A 15,461-nucleotide genomic window follows, 5' to 3' on the forward strand; every position below is an offset into this window, starting at 1 on the left:
CCCTTCCCTTCCCTTCCCTTCCCTTCCCTTCCCTTCCCTTCCCTTCCCTTCCCTTCCCTTCCCTTCCCTTCCCTTCCCTTCCCTTCCCTTCCCTTCCCTTCCCTTCCCTTCCCTTCCCTTCCCTTCCCTTCCCTTCCCTTCCCTTCCCTTCCCTTCCCTTCCCTTCCCTTCCCTTCCCTTCCCTTCCCTTCCCTTCCCTTCCCTTCCCTTCCCTTCCCTTCCCTTCCCTTCCCTTCCCTTCCCTTCCCTTCCCTTCCCTTCCCTTCCCTTCCCTTCCCTTCCCTTCCCTTCCCTTCCCTTCCCTTCCCTTCCCTTCCCTTCCCTTCCCTTCCCTTCCCTTCCCTTCCCTTCCCTTCCCTTCCCTTCCCTTCCCTTCCCTTCCCTTCCCTTCCCTTCCCTTCCCTTCCCTTCCCTTCCCTTCCCTTCCCTTCCCTTCCCTTCCCTTCCCTTCCCTTCCCTTCCCTTCCCTTCCCTTCCCTTCCCTTCCCTTCCCTTCCCTTCCCTTCCCTTCCCTTCCCTTCCCTTCCCTTCCCTTCCCTTCCCTTCCCTTCCCTTCCCTTCCCTTCCCTTCCCTTCCCTTCCCTTCCCTTCCCTTCCCTTCCCTTCCCTTCCCTTCCCTTCCCTTCCCTTCCCTTCCCTTCCCTTCCCTTCCCTTCCCTTCCCTTCCCTTCCCTTCCCTTCCCTTCCCTTCCCTTCCCTTCCCTTCCCTTCCCTTCCCTTCCCTTCCCTTCCCTTCCCTTCCCTTCCCTTCCCTTCCCTTCCCTTCCCTTCCCTTCCCTTCCCTTCCCTTCCCTTCCCTTCCCTTCCCTTCCCTTCCCTTCCCTTCCCTTCCCTTCCCTTCCCTTCCCTTCCCTTCCCTTCCCTTCCCTTCCCTTCCCTTCCCTTCCCTTCCCTTCCCTTCCCTTCCCTTCCCTTCCCTTCCCTTCCCTTCCCTTCCCTTCCCTTCCCTTCCCTTCCCTTCCCTTCCCTTCCCTTCCCTTCCCTTCCCTTCCCTTCCCTTCCCTTCCCCTTCCCCTTCCCCTTCCCCTTCTCCTCCTTTCCTCCATTATGCAAATTGAAGTGTACTTTCTCTGCCTGGTCCAGAAGTTTATAAGATTTCCATTACCTATGTGTTTCCCATTCCATCACCAAAAAAGGAACTGTTTAGGAAAAAGAGTCAGGTTCTAAACAGCACAGTAGCTGCCAGAGGAGGTCAGCACCTCCACTGATCCGGTCCAGTACAGCTAATAGGAAGTAGGGCTACAGCGATATGCTTGAGTTTTCCCTAAGATCTAACCTGTTCTATTTAGTCTACTCAGTTAAGGATCTAGCATACCTAATTACATGGGGTAGGAATGTGCCCAAGCAACAAGACAAAGAGCTGTTTGGGTATCTGGAAAGCTCAGAAACATAATGATTCAAGGTCTGATCTGTTTCAAAGATAGGAACCGTTTACAAGACCGGAGATTTATTTCCAAAAATTTCTTCTTCGATGCATATGGTACTTTAAAATCAAAGTGCTTGGTTTGGACACATTTTTCACAGGGTGGTTAGGGATATCAGGTCTCATCAGAAAACAGGACATCTTTTCAGAAATGTATTGTACTCAGATTCTGCAAGACATTTTCATAGCATCATAGGTGGCAGGGGAAGGAATAAGGGAGAGGGAGTGTTTGGTCTACGAGCACACATGCTCCTCTAAACTTTTTGTGCCAGTTATGTGAACAGAACTATTACTCCTTCTTCTGTCCCCAGAATGTTTTTGTCACTCTTCTCTTTGGGTTAACAGAATTACTCTTTTATTTCAAAAGAGAAGCAAAGGTGTCTGTACTAAGGGCAAGGAGACAATAGGAGTTCTCTGAGGGGAAAAGGTGAGTGGCAGACACATGATGGCAGCTGGTATATGTCAGTTCCTTCTTAGTTGGTTTTTTTTTTCTCTTATGTCACTACTTTGCTGCTATAGTAACTCAGCAAAACAGTGAATGTAGTGCTACTTTGCTCGATAAGCATCAGCATATCCTGCTGTCACCACATGATGTGTTGGGCTTTTTCCCCCCTCCTGTAGGGACATAAAAGGAACTCTTTTCCATATCCATTTTTACTTTATGAACAAAGCAACATCATATGATGGACTGAACCTTTCACCCACATGTTTGCCCAAGTACATGTCTGTTCCAGTCCCATGGTTTCTGTCTGTCTTTGCCAAGCAGCATTATCACTGCTTTTAAAATGGCCTGTAACAAAGTGAAGCAGCAACTTTTTAACATAATATTGCATCTGTAGTTAACCAGTCTTATGTGGCTTGTTTTCTCTGGTCAAGTCATGATATTGAATGACAGCTTTGATTTTTTGGCCAAAATATTGATCATGTATGTCCCTATACTGTTGCTCTATGTTTGGCACAGGCACTGAAAGGAAAACAGTTCTGGACCACCAAACGGTTAAAAAATGGACATGTTTTTGACAAGTCCTCTGACTTTTGCCAGTATTATTGTTCATTATGATGACACTGTATTTTTTTTTAAATAGCAGCTGTAGTTGTCATAAAACTATTTTCCCATTCCTCTCCTTTAAAGTGTGATGTTGTAAATTCATGTGACCTTTCCTGCAAAGAATAAATATTTCTTTTTTTATATAAGATCTCAAGACAAGGCTTGTTTTGTAACAAATAGTGGCCCATTACAAAGCAGGAAAAAAAAACTGAGCTGAGCAGGAAGAAGCTTCAGTTCAATTTCACCTCATATCTTTCTAATAACTTACTTGTCACTTTATTACCTTCCAGTAATGTGAATGCTGCTGACAAGACTGTCACACTAACCGCAGACAACACCCTCTCTTCCTTAGCCCCAGCTCTCCTGGCTACTTATTGCACTGGCCCTGAAGGGACACAAACTAATAGTGTGCTTTCAAGTTCAGCACTTGGCCATCAAATATAAAAGGATGCGTAATTGCCTGTTTATCCCCTGTGAAGGGGAAATTGAGTGTAAGAGCCAGGCCTTCCCTCCCCGTTCCTTGACACACACGTATGCACACACACATCTGCAGTGAGTGAAGGGAAGTCCCATCTGGAGCACTTCGATTTGTCTTTGGGAAGCCCAAGGCTGCCAGTGGCTGCTCTATCGAGCTATCAGGCAGACAGTAACAAGATGGCTTCTTAACAAAAGGTCAGCTGAGAAATACTGTCTGTGACGGCACTTTCGTCTGCTTATGTAGCAACTAATTGCTTTGTATTGGCATAAGCCATACTGTGCCTGCTAGAAATAGTCATGTGAATTTGCTACAGGTCTTGCTCTGTAGGTTTGGTGGCAGACAGGATATGCAGTCTTTTATTTTTCTGGTTTAGCCCATTCCTTGTCAACTTTCAGAGCAATGTCATCCTCTTGGGTTCCTACGGTGAATGCTAATTCCAGATACCCTTTCTGCCATGATAGAAACATCTGCTGAGGTCAGTGTGAACCTCTGTAAAGTGTTAGTGAAACATATCTGAGACACAATCTGCTGCCCTCATACAAGGATGATTTTTTTTCTGATTTATCCTTCATTTACAAGAACACTGTACAGGCTCCAGAAGTGCTTCTCAAATGAGGCCATCAGGAAAGAAAGAGTTTGACATTGAAGTAGCTTGGGAGCATGTGCTATGTTTTAAAAAATTATAAGTGCATAAAGGTCAGTGTGCCTGGCTTTGGCCACTCCCATTCCTTTTTATTGTACACTGACTGACTGCTGAATAGCAGTTGAAAATTCATGTAGGCAGAGGAGCAGCTGAAGTGTGCTTTCCTTGCAGGGTCAGCATTGTTCCAGAGCCGAGATTGTAATGTCAGATCCCGTGTGTGCCTGTGACTGCTGGGCACTGTGGGCTGAACAGTGCTGCTGACCAGTGCAGCACCAAAAAAAGACAGACAGCTTTCAGGCAAAGCCCAGGCTGGGAGACCTAAACACAGCCATTTTGAGGTTCATTGTTTTCATATCCTTAGATCAATTCATTGCATCAGTGGGCTGCAGCTCCTCTTTGCTGGTTCCAGATGATAATACTGTCTCCAGCACTATGTGGTAATTTGGTATTTGCTTCAACAGAGGTGATGGTACCCAGTATAAATATGCTCAGGCCTTTTACCAGTCAAAAGTCACTGATCTTTTCCCTCCTTTTTCTTCCAAGTGCATCAAAAGCTACAAGGGTGAAACCAGCAGACAATTTCCTGAGGCCTGTTTCTGTCAGAAGTGCAAAGGCTGAGCTCAGATTCTGCTCCCCTGTCAACTCCATGTGCACATGGCACTGATGGAGGTAGGAGCAGTCGGATTAGCTGACCTGCAATGATGGGTTTGGGCAGGCCTAGCAGCCTTTCTTTCTGTACTGTTTCCAAGCCTATTTGTGGAAACCGATGACTTTATGAGCAAAGAAACCATTTGGGTCCTATCTCTGTGTGTCTGTGTGTGTGTGTGTGAGACAGACAGATAGGGAGTAACAAACACAGTGTTAGAACAAAGAGCCTTAAATTTGTTACAAATGGGCAAAAATTACATCATTTTCATCACACTCACCTATATATATCCTCTTATATGCTTAAGAGCGTGAGAAGCATGGGTGAGCAAATGTCTAATGTGTAGAGACGTTTATTCAGATACTCTACAGATTTTCTACACTGCTCCCTTCAAATCTTTGGAGAAGAATATTTTAGGAGAACGGAGAAAAGATCCAGGGCAATTGTATTTCTAGAGAAGAAAGAGAGAGTGAGACTAGCTAAATGATACATAAAGATTTTATAAGGCATCCATTGTCAAACAAAAGGCTGAGAATGATCACAGGATAATGCACAGTTAGAATGGCAAACTCATCAATAATTAATCACAACCTGGCCATGCAATGCAGGTGGCTGTGAACAGTGGCTCTGGGAGACCAGTGGCACTCGTACATGCCAGTGTCTGTGCCTGAGTTAAGAGAGTGTTATGCAATCACCACGCCCAGCTCAAGACTTTGACACATGATCAGCATCCCCGTCTCCCCCTGTCCTCCTGTGTTGATGGGGCAGAACGCATCCCCACCCCATCACCACTGTGAAACAGTATGGAACCCACACAAATTGTGATTCTAGGGATATTATTCTTAGTCTACTTGATGACCTATGGAGTAAATAGGGTCACTTAAACTGTACAAACTAAGGCTTATTTCTTCATTCTTTTTCAACCATGCTTTTACATTGAGTTGTTTTTTTTTTACAAACCCTTGTACAATCTTCAGTCATTGTCTTAGTTTTCTCATTTTCTTCACCTGTTCCCCTTCTTCTCCTCTCATTCCAAGAGAGTCTCTCATTAAAATTCTCTCAGAAAAGTAACACATCCTCCTGATGTTCTCCATTTTGGAAAGTTTTATGCATTCCATCTGTGAAAATGGTCACCGTTTGTAAAGTGACAAGATGAATAAAATGGCCACTGTTGTGTGTGTGTGTCTCATTTAGCTATTTATAAATATGAAATTCAGCATGCTGCTTTTTCTTGTGCAAACTTTGGTTCCTTCATATGGGGTTCCTGTCCCATAACGTGGCTGTTTCTTAATGGGCAGCATTTGTGTTCTCAGTTCATGCCTCCTGCCTCTCCTCCAGTCTACAAAACAAGTGATCAGTGTTCCAGTGCAATGTATGCGACAGGTGTGCAAATAAGCTGATCTGAAACCTGAACACAATCAAAATTTACCCTGGCTGAAGCTACACACACTTTGACTTACCACAAGCAGGTCACTGCAACCTGTTTGTACCTATGAATTTCTCATTGAAGGGGGCTTACACCTGTGGCCAAATGGGTTTGGAGTTGCTTTGTTTTACTGAAGGCTCTTGCTCACTGGCACAGTTATTGTTTTAACAGCTTTGACAGTGAAGGTCACATCAGGCTGAGCAACATGGCGATTTCCTATATGTAGCATCTGCTGTGTTTCAGTTCTCCTGAACTGGAAGGATGGGAACCTGACTGGGGGTTCACGTGGAGATGTAAGCTGAGATAAACTGGATTTGAACCTTCATGTATTTGGGAGTTTTTAGGGGCCTGGCATCAGGTTCAGTCACAGAGGCAAAAATCCTGGAAAGACCCCTCTCAGTGGGCATGGGGGGGCTCTCACAGCCCAGCTGCAACCCCCTGTGCCACTCTGCAACGCACCAGCCGCAGCAAGGGGCTGCTCCACGGAGAATGCTGAGCTCGTTGCTGGCTCTCAAAGCAAGGCTTGTTCCAGCGGACTTTGTCAAGATGTGTTCCTGGGGTACGCTCCCCCCCCCAGGCACAGGAAAATGTGGAGTCGGGGCCTGATGGACATTTTTACAAAGTTCCTTCTCCATCTATTCGGAATAGATGAGGCTTTTTATTTTCACTGTTTGTTCTCAATGTGAGCAAAACGTGAATGCTCTTCTGTCCTGCCTGCAGAACCAAAGCATGCACTATGGAATATAGCTGTACAAGGGGATATGAAAAATTGCATCATGTTGATCTAATAATCGTGACATTGGTAGCTTCATAAATACTGTATGTACTCTAAACAAGTTTTTTCCATTAGTAGTCTGAGGGAATTAAAAGTCCTGTTTTTAATTTGACATTTCTTTTCTTGTATTTTCTGTACTGTAACTGTCCTACAGTATGTCTTTTGCATAAAATGCATAAGGTTTTGGGGATATAAATGGAGTTTTACTCATACTTTGTCCAAATACCTCTTGTAATTTGTATCAAAATTCTTGTACAATTTTTATATTAAAGATTTATCAGTCACTGACCTTTCTGTCTGTCTTTCACTTCTTCATATTTTACTGGTTCAAACAATACACCTTTCCATGTAAAAGCATATGGTCTTGGAAAGATGCTCACCTTCAAACTTGCACAAGACCTCTTCTAGATTGAGAGCTGCATACCACGTTTAAGAGATTTGCATATTTGCCTGAAATTGAATTGCTAAAAGTTGAGGGCAAGGAGGTATATTTTTTTTTCCCTGGCTTGTACATATTGTCTCAGAAATGTCATCATTAGTTTGATATGCAGAGTTCTACAGTGTCACTAAGTTAGCCACTTAAGTGTCTGGAAAACCTCTTAAAAGATGGATATTGCTCACACTTAGATGTGCCTGACAGGTGAAGAAATTGAAGTGAAAGGTCTTGCCAAACTCTAACTTAGTGTCCTAGCACAGGTCAGTCCCCCTTTTATTTTTCAAAGCAGAGGCACACAGCTCATTAATCTCAATGTTTGAGTAAGAACTTTCTCACACTTTGAAATGGTGAGGACATTGGCCAGATGTGTCTGCCCGCCAACCTTTGCCTCGTATTCTAGGACTAGGCCATAAGTATCTATCACCAGAGAGTTCACCTTTGAATTCTTGTGATTAACTTTGTGCTCCATATTGAAAAGAAGAGGGTGTGGTGTGGAGACATGTTCTGAAGTCCCATCAGCAGGGCAGAATACATTTTTTTGTTAAGAAATCTTATTTTTCTAAGGGACAGCTGTAGCAGCTGGCACAATGTGAACAAGATTCTTCTGGGGTAAATGTTTTGGGTTCAATCTGGGCTCTTGTAGGGCTAGTAAATTTATAGATACTGCACTTCTTATCTATGTCTCATAATAGGGTATTTTTGTGAATGACATTGTGCTCAAAGGGACAAAAAGGCCACGTTTCAAGCATATCTGAGTCAACATGTTGAAATACGATTCATATTAATTCATTCTACAAAAGAATAGCAAAATGCAACGCAGCTTGTTAAGTGCTGCAAGGTGCTGAGCACTGGAGCTGTGATGCCTCAAAACATGTGGGTATGTGCTGAAATTTAAATGCACGTACGGCCCTGTTCAGCTCAATGGGAATGGATATCTGCTTGCAAATGAGTCCTTCTCTAACAGATTAGCAGGACTTGGAAACAGCATGCTCAATGTTTGGCAAGAGTCAGTAAGCCTTTTTGGTTGCCTCACGTTTCCTTATCAGCAAAATGGAGGCAACTGGTCTCACCTGCTGTATGTGGGGGTGGAGAAAGACAGGAATGTGAAGGCCAATTAACTCGAATTCACTAAGCACTGTGTACTGTAAGTCTGAGAAAAGTGGTTGATTGGTTGACAGGTAATATATTCTGTCATGTCACCAGGTCTATCCTTTTGCAGCCCTCCCAGCATGAATAAGTCAGTTTTCTGCAAAAAATTTATCTCCAAAATCAGGACTTCACCTTTCAATTCAGATTCTTCCCAGATTTAATTTAGTCTATGAGCCATATAGATACAAGATGTCTGCCACAGGTCCACTAACTAAAGGCTTGAGAGAGTGTTTATTCAGTTTGTCTGGTTTTCCTCAGTCTGATATAAACAGCTCAATAAGGAGCACAGTGCCTTTAATCTGTTACTGATTCACAGCTGTTAGCTGCATGTCATTAATTTACATGCCCTTCCCATTTCCATCCTTCTCCTTCTCACTTCTCACCTTCCTTATTATTTCGCATTCTCTGTTTTTCTTTCTTTTTTTCTTTATTTTCTTTCTTTTATTCTTACTTTTCCTTGTTCCCCCCAAAATGCTTCAAGCACATGCAGCTCTTCTTAATTTTAGTGGAAAGGAAAGAGAGGAAGGAAGGGGAAAAAAAAGTTAAGCAACTTTGGGGGAAGTCAAGCTCTGTTGAGGCATGTGGTTATCCTCCCATGTCATAGATGTATTAATGTAGTTCTGCGTAGAAGCCAACCATAATTATAATCTTTTCATCTGTCATAACACATCTATAATTGGCATGAATTCCCCTAAAATAGTTTTTTTCTATCATAGGTTTTCATACTCAATTCAGAGATACTAGCAGGCACCCAGAAAGACTGCTTTTGACACAACTCTGAGCTTACTGCCTGTGTGAGAAGCCAGGCAAAGTGCACTGGGCCATTTGAAAACTTGCTGTCTGCTTGTTCACTCCCTGCAAGTTGACAGTATGACAGTAGATTAAGTGCTACTAGTTTAATAAAGCCACTCCTACAGTGATGTTGATATACCAACAATGAGCAAGGGGTGATAAGAAGAGAGGGGGATAAAAAGTACATTAGTTTGCCTGAAGTAATGCTGGGAAAAAAACCACCATCTATTGATCTTATGTGAGGTGCAGTTATTTTTAAGTCACCTGACTCATGCTTACCCAGTCCTTACCCGTATTCATCAGAGACAGTATAATGAACAGATATTGATTAACTGGGGTAGCTGAAGAGATTTCCCAACAGTGCTAGTTCACATTGATAGGTCTCCAATGGGAATACATGCAAGTGCAGCCCTGCAACATAAGTTATTGTGTTGTAGGTCCTTCAATTGATTTTGCTTGAAGAAAAAATATACAGTGGCTCTCCTGTGACCTTTAGCTGAAACCTCTGTGTAAAGAAGAACACAAAATGACAGTCAGACCAAGTGAGCATTGCTGCTTACAGTCCTGTCTGTCATGGCAGAGCCAAAGAAGCTATTTGCTGCATGTATGCTGTGATCTCATAGGATCCCAGTGCCCAGCACAGCCCTGCTTTCAGGTGGCAACTTCCAACCAAAAAAAAAAACCCAAAAAAAAAAACAAAAAAACCCACCCCCCCAAACCCTATTATAGCCTCTCTGTTGCTCCAGTATTTCAGCTAGATTTCAATCGTTCCAGCAATACACTGCTGATCCTATGATAACTGCTTCCAAGGTAAACTGTTGCACACAATGACCAACACAATATTATATTAGCACATATTAGCACATATTAGCAAAATATCCTGTGGAGGTAATGCCATTGAACTGGTAATGTATCCCAAGGGAGTACTAGTCCCAAATACTGGCTTGATGAGAAGCTTGAAGCTTTTTGAGCATTTTGCCACATGGTAGTCATCAAATGCCACTTCTGGAGTTTACTGCACTGCCTGGGATTGGTTTCTCATGGCAAATTCTCCAGAACAGTGTGCTGCTGGTGTGGGATCCAGATCCCCATTTTTAGCTCAGTTCCTAGACACTGTAGCAATACCTAGGGAAAATATCACCTACCAGTATGAAAGGTGGTGAGGGATGCTATTAGTAAGAAAAAAAAAAAAAAGCCTAAAATAAATTTACAAAGAACAAAATTTGCCACCCCAAAATGCATGTTTCAGAAGTCTTAGTAACAATGTCAGACTTGCCAGAGGTCAAGCTGACTCAGACTTCACAAAATTAAAGCAAATAGTGAAATCCTCCTTCACTGGGTGAATAAAGTGAGACCAAGCAACAACATGAAAATACTTTCTGATAAAGTGCAGAGGCTTTCAAGGTCAAATGTGATTCCAGGATTTATCAGATAAGTGGTTCTCATGAGAGTCTGGACAGCACCAGCACTACTTGCCCAAACCCAGTCCAACCTTCGTTTAGAACACTGCATATGGTTCAGTTGCCCGTGGACAAGAAAGGCAAATTCAGAGAAAGCTGCCCATGTTTGCAGAGAAGGAAATAGAGACTTTTGTGATGGTAGCTTAAGAGAGCCTGGTTTCCATAGCCAAGCAAATGAGAGCTAAAAGGGGAGCATGATTGTGCTTCATAAATATATGACAGTGGAGCAGGGTGTAAACACCAGGAAAAAAAGAAGAGCTATGTATGATAACAAGAACAAATAGCTATATATCATTTTATGTTGGAAAGGAGAAACAAGTTTAAGTACTGGAGCAGAGACATTCTGGATCATCCCTCCAATATCAGCAGGAGAGGCCAAAATGAGACCTAGCTAGATGATAGAGACTGTGTCACTTTGTGAGGAGATTTAAAATATGGTTATCTGCAAAAGCAGGGGTTGGACTTCTTTCCACTTTATTTCACTTGTACCCAGTGGTGTTTAACTAAGTAAGCATACTGTTACAAGGATAAGTTCAAGGCCCTTTGCTATTCCCCATCTGTAGCACAGTACACAGTATATTCATCTCGCCAACTCATTTTCTCATGTCTTAAAGAAACATCTATTATTTTACCATATGTGACTGTAGTTTCTGCTCCTTCCCAGCCCTTTCTTGGGCCAGTAAAAGTATCTTTGCTCTAAGAAATACTTCTGCTTTTTTTCTAATAAGATATTTTTTTGCAGCTGCCCCTCCTTCTTATCTTTGTCTTTCTTAATCATACATTTTAAAATCACTCTAGGGCATTTGATTTAATTGGTCCAATATATTTTGATCCTCTGTAACAGTTTGAATTCTTTCCCATGTGCCAGGACTCACAGAGAAATTTGAAGTGCTACAATAATTATGAATCACATACTCTACATTGCAGAGAGTGGCTTCACATTGTTGGAATGTGTGAAGAAAAAACTTACTTGGTGTGGAGGTTATCAGAGCTCTGGGCATGTGCAGTATGAAGTGATTTGAAATTATTATGCCATTTGCAAGTTTTTAGAGAGCTTCAGTCTTTCAAATTTAAGTGATATTAAAAATTCAAAGCACTCTCATAATTTCATGTTTTTGTGTCCTGCAATACCAATTTTCCTTTTCCCTTTGTGTAAGTCCTTTGTCTTAGGTATTTACATATCGCATACATTTACATTTTGCATACATTTACATTTTGCATACATCCTGCAAAATTCTTTATTTTGAAATAAACACACACAGAGAGACTGTACTCCTCTAGAAAACCTGTCCAAGTGCTTCACGGGAGTTGTCTTGAACTGGAATATACTTCAGACAGATATTCTTATGCTGTTGTTGGGGATGAATAATAATAACATACGTTTGTCCATTATTTGGGAAATGGGTTAGGAGGTATCAAGTATGCGGGTTGTCTGGAATATCTTCTATGACTTGAGAAAAGACAAACTTTGAAATCTGGATTTAAAAATACTTATTTCCTAGCTCCTGGGTTATTTTACAAAATGTAAAACATTGCAGATGCTGTGTAAAATTTTCCATCCTGTTCCCATGGCCTCTGGCATCTATTCATATAACTTTACACTCACTGAGCTCCATTTTGGTCCAGGTGTGTTCAAGCCAGCCTGGTGAAGGAAGGCTCTAATCAGAGTTTAACATGCTTGGGAGCTGGTAGGAAACTGGACTCTATGTGGTAGACCTGGTCTTGTAATTAAGATCGGAATAACAAAGTTCAAGCCCTTGATGTACTAGAGCAGTCAGTGTCCACTGATTCCAGTGATGAATGCTACATGAATGAAGTGTAAATGGCAACTGGAGAATTTCATTATGGTATATACACACAGCATATTGGCTTATTCACATAAAGAGGTGTACTCTGTTTCAAGTTTCTCTACAAATCCACTAAATTCTACCCTGAAAACTTTGTGTTTTCCTTAAGCTGACCACAACCCAGAAAAAGCTTTATAGTGACTTTTTTCCTTTTTCTGCAATGTCTCACACCCTAAAGTAGGCATTTCTAAAAGATGGTAAACTGCCAAAATACATGTGAACCTTGTGTTATGCTATTGCAGGCTCCAAGAGCTAAGCCATACAGAAAAGTCAAAGAACACAGTTAAGTCACAAAGAGTATGTCAGAGAATCAAATCTTAGAACATTTTAGAAACAAATATGCTATAGCAAGAATTTGCATGATTATAAATGCCAGACCATAAGAAAACAATGTCAACAAGCATGAAGGTTAGACTCACAGCCTCTGGATCAGTAGAAGTGTTAATTCACCAAGATCAAAGGGTCAACTATGTCTAATAAAACAAAAATAATGGGTGACTAAACAGCTTGCAAAATACAGTCATATGTCATGTTAAGGCAAGTTTTCAAGGAGGAATTTTTGGACACATTGAACGCTTGCTTTTTGGAATGGCTTTTTCTGTAAAACATGAGAAAACTTCTCATCTTAATTCAAAGTAACACATCAGAGCTGACTTGTGAAATAGTTTTAGACAAGTCACTAAGTAATCACAATCCCAATATAAACAACTTCAGATCTTCCAGAAAACAGTTGTTGAAGGAAAAAAAAAAATCATATTCATATGCTATATTTTAAATCAGGAGATCTTTTAAAAAAACTGTTCAAAGAAAGCACAACACATAAATTCCTAGATGCAGCATAGGGATTATTTTAAGCTATCATAACTTTCAAAGTAAATAAGAGAAACAGAGCAGGAAGGCCTGTAAAACTAGACTGCTGTTATCTTTCTAGTCGAGTTTCATAAGGAAACGAGTGTTATGCCATCTGGCTGCATGCATATAGGTCTGCCTGTGGGCAACTTCTGCCTCTGTCCCCTCCCCAGTAATGAACTCACAGACCTATTCCAACGATATGTAACCAAAGGCTAGAAACACCAAGACAGTAGGTGTGAGCAGTAAGGGACAGGAACAGGGGGCAATATATTGACCCTGGGAATGACTGCAGAGAGGGGAACAACTGCAGGAACCTCTTCTCTTGGTACTGCTATCCAAAACAGGATCCACACCCTGGGCAAAAGAGATTTTGAGGTAGTTCTCACAGAGTTACTTGCCTGATGAAAGCCATGCTCCAGCTTACAGTTGCAAGAAAATGTGATTTTCCTGTGCTATTTTTTTTGTTTCTGTGTTAAGTCTCGTCCCTCCCCTTTGGAGAGGTGGTGTAGTGCAGCTAATTCCTTGGCTGTAATGAGGGCTTAGACAGCCAGCTACAGATCTGGAGTTTGGGGCATCAGTTTGGTGCAGGGGATATCTGGAGCGAGCCACATCAGTGCCATTCAAGTAGTTTGGATCCACACCCATTCCCCACTTTTCTCCAGAAGGACGAGATAACTGCTGAGGCTACTCTGGCCCAGTAGCTAATGTGGTACCTATGGAAAATGCTTTGATCCCTGCTTATCATCCAAAAGGGGAGGACAGCACTCTGCACTCACGCCCCAGAGCCACTGCCATGGGCTGCGGCGTGCAGGGAGCAAAGCAAGGAGGGGTGCCCACCTCTACTGACACCACCTCCCTCCAAACCCCACAGCTGTCCAGGCAGACCTGCGCCAACAAAAGCCTGCTTTGCTGAGCTGTGGTGGGGGAGTACATTGCCATTCACCAAGCCTGACCCTTTCAGGGTTTGCCACCTTGCAGCTTGCCAAGCCCAGCATCCTGCTTCAGCCTGTGGATGATAGGCTGCCATCAGGTATGACAGGCAGTTTCCCAACATTGTATGACAGCAATTGCTGCTAATGCTCCCCCAGAGGTTTTGTTGTTATTGGTTTGGGTTTCTTTTCCACTCATTATTGAGTCCATTATTGACATTGCTTGCTCTTACTGAAGCTATATGGCCAGAGTTTTGCCCAGAGAGCAGGACCAATGAAGGAAGAAAACCAGCAAAATGCTGGTCCCCTTTCCCTCATTATCACTATAGGGTATTGCAGCACCAGGCAACTTGTTTATTATTACATCCCCGTGCAAACTGCCTGGTCTCGGCAACCATTTCAGGTCAAGGCCTGTATGCTAAGTCATTAAAGCCAAACATATTTTAATCCATAATTGTGCAAGATTTATTTAATTCAGGTTTTTTATTTATAGTTCGATTGGGATTGTAATGTATTTTCAGCTCCCCGTACTGAGATTTGTCAATTTTTACTGCGTCTTTTAATTGTGTTCTTCCAGTCCAAGTGCCAGCAGTTTTCCAAAGCAGGCTGCTTGCAAAATGTCTTTTGCTTCAGTGAGGTGGTGGAGAAAAAGAAATTTATTTGCAGCTTTTACCTGAACTACTTGAGAAAATAGCTTATTCTTTTACTGATGGGAAGGTAATGGGTACAAGCTCCATGCATGGCATTGCTGAGGCTGGCCCTGCTGAACCATGACTGAAGCAACCATTGTATCCTCTTTAAAAAGAATGCTGCTTTTCTCAACCCAGCCCTGCTACAGCAGCTTAGCCCTGCCTTGGCTCTGCCTCTGGCCCAGATGTCTCTCTCTCAGCTGCTCTTGGTCGCAGCTCTGCCTCCGTTCCCCTTTCCCTGAGCTCATCCTCAGCAGGAATGAGGACAGGGGATGTGCAGCATGGAGACACAGGATTCCAACACCTCATCTATCCTTAGATTACACCTGCCTCTGGTCTCCATGACTATCTGTGTCATGCCAGTCCTCCTGTACTCAGCCCCTTGAGCTTGAGATTCAGCCTCACTCCGGCTCTCAGGGCTTGGTGGGCTCCCCAGCAAACATGGTGCTACTCTGCCCTTTCCTTTTGAACCAGGCAGGATGCAGGGAGGTCTTGCCCCTGGCCCTGTTCCCAACACTACAGGAAGAGGGGTGGCAGAGCCCCAGCTTAAAACTCCTAAGAGCTTTGCTTGTGTGCTTGGTGCCAGCAGGACAGCAAGGGTCAAGTTTGTTCTGCAGTGATGAGTAAACATCACGGTAACACTGACAGAGCAAAAGATGAAAAAAAAAAAAATAAAAATTGATAGTGACCACCATGGGAACAATGTGTTATTAAACATTAGCGTGCAGCTTGTGTGTGAGGGAGGGAGCTCTGAGGGACTGACCAGCTCAGCAGCTTCACTGTGCATATCCAGTAGTTCAGAAAGTAATGGAGTGAACATCCTTTCCTCATAACTTTTAATAAGACAGCTCATCAGCTGCATTCACTG

The sequence above is a fragment of the Athene cunicularia genome (assembly GCF_003259725.1).
Source record: "Athene cunicularia isolate RWA chromosome Z unlocalized genomic scaffold, athCun1 chrZ_part2, whole genome shotgun sequence".
Lineage (NCBI taxonomy): Eukaryota > Metazoa > Chordata > Aves > Strigiformes > Strigidae > Athene > Athene cunicularia.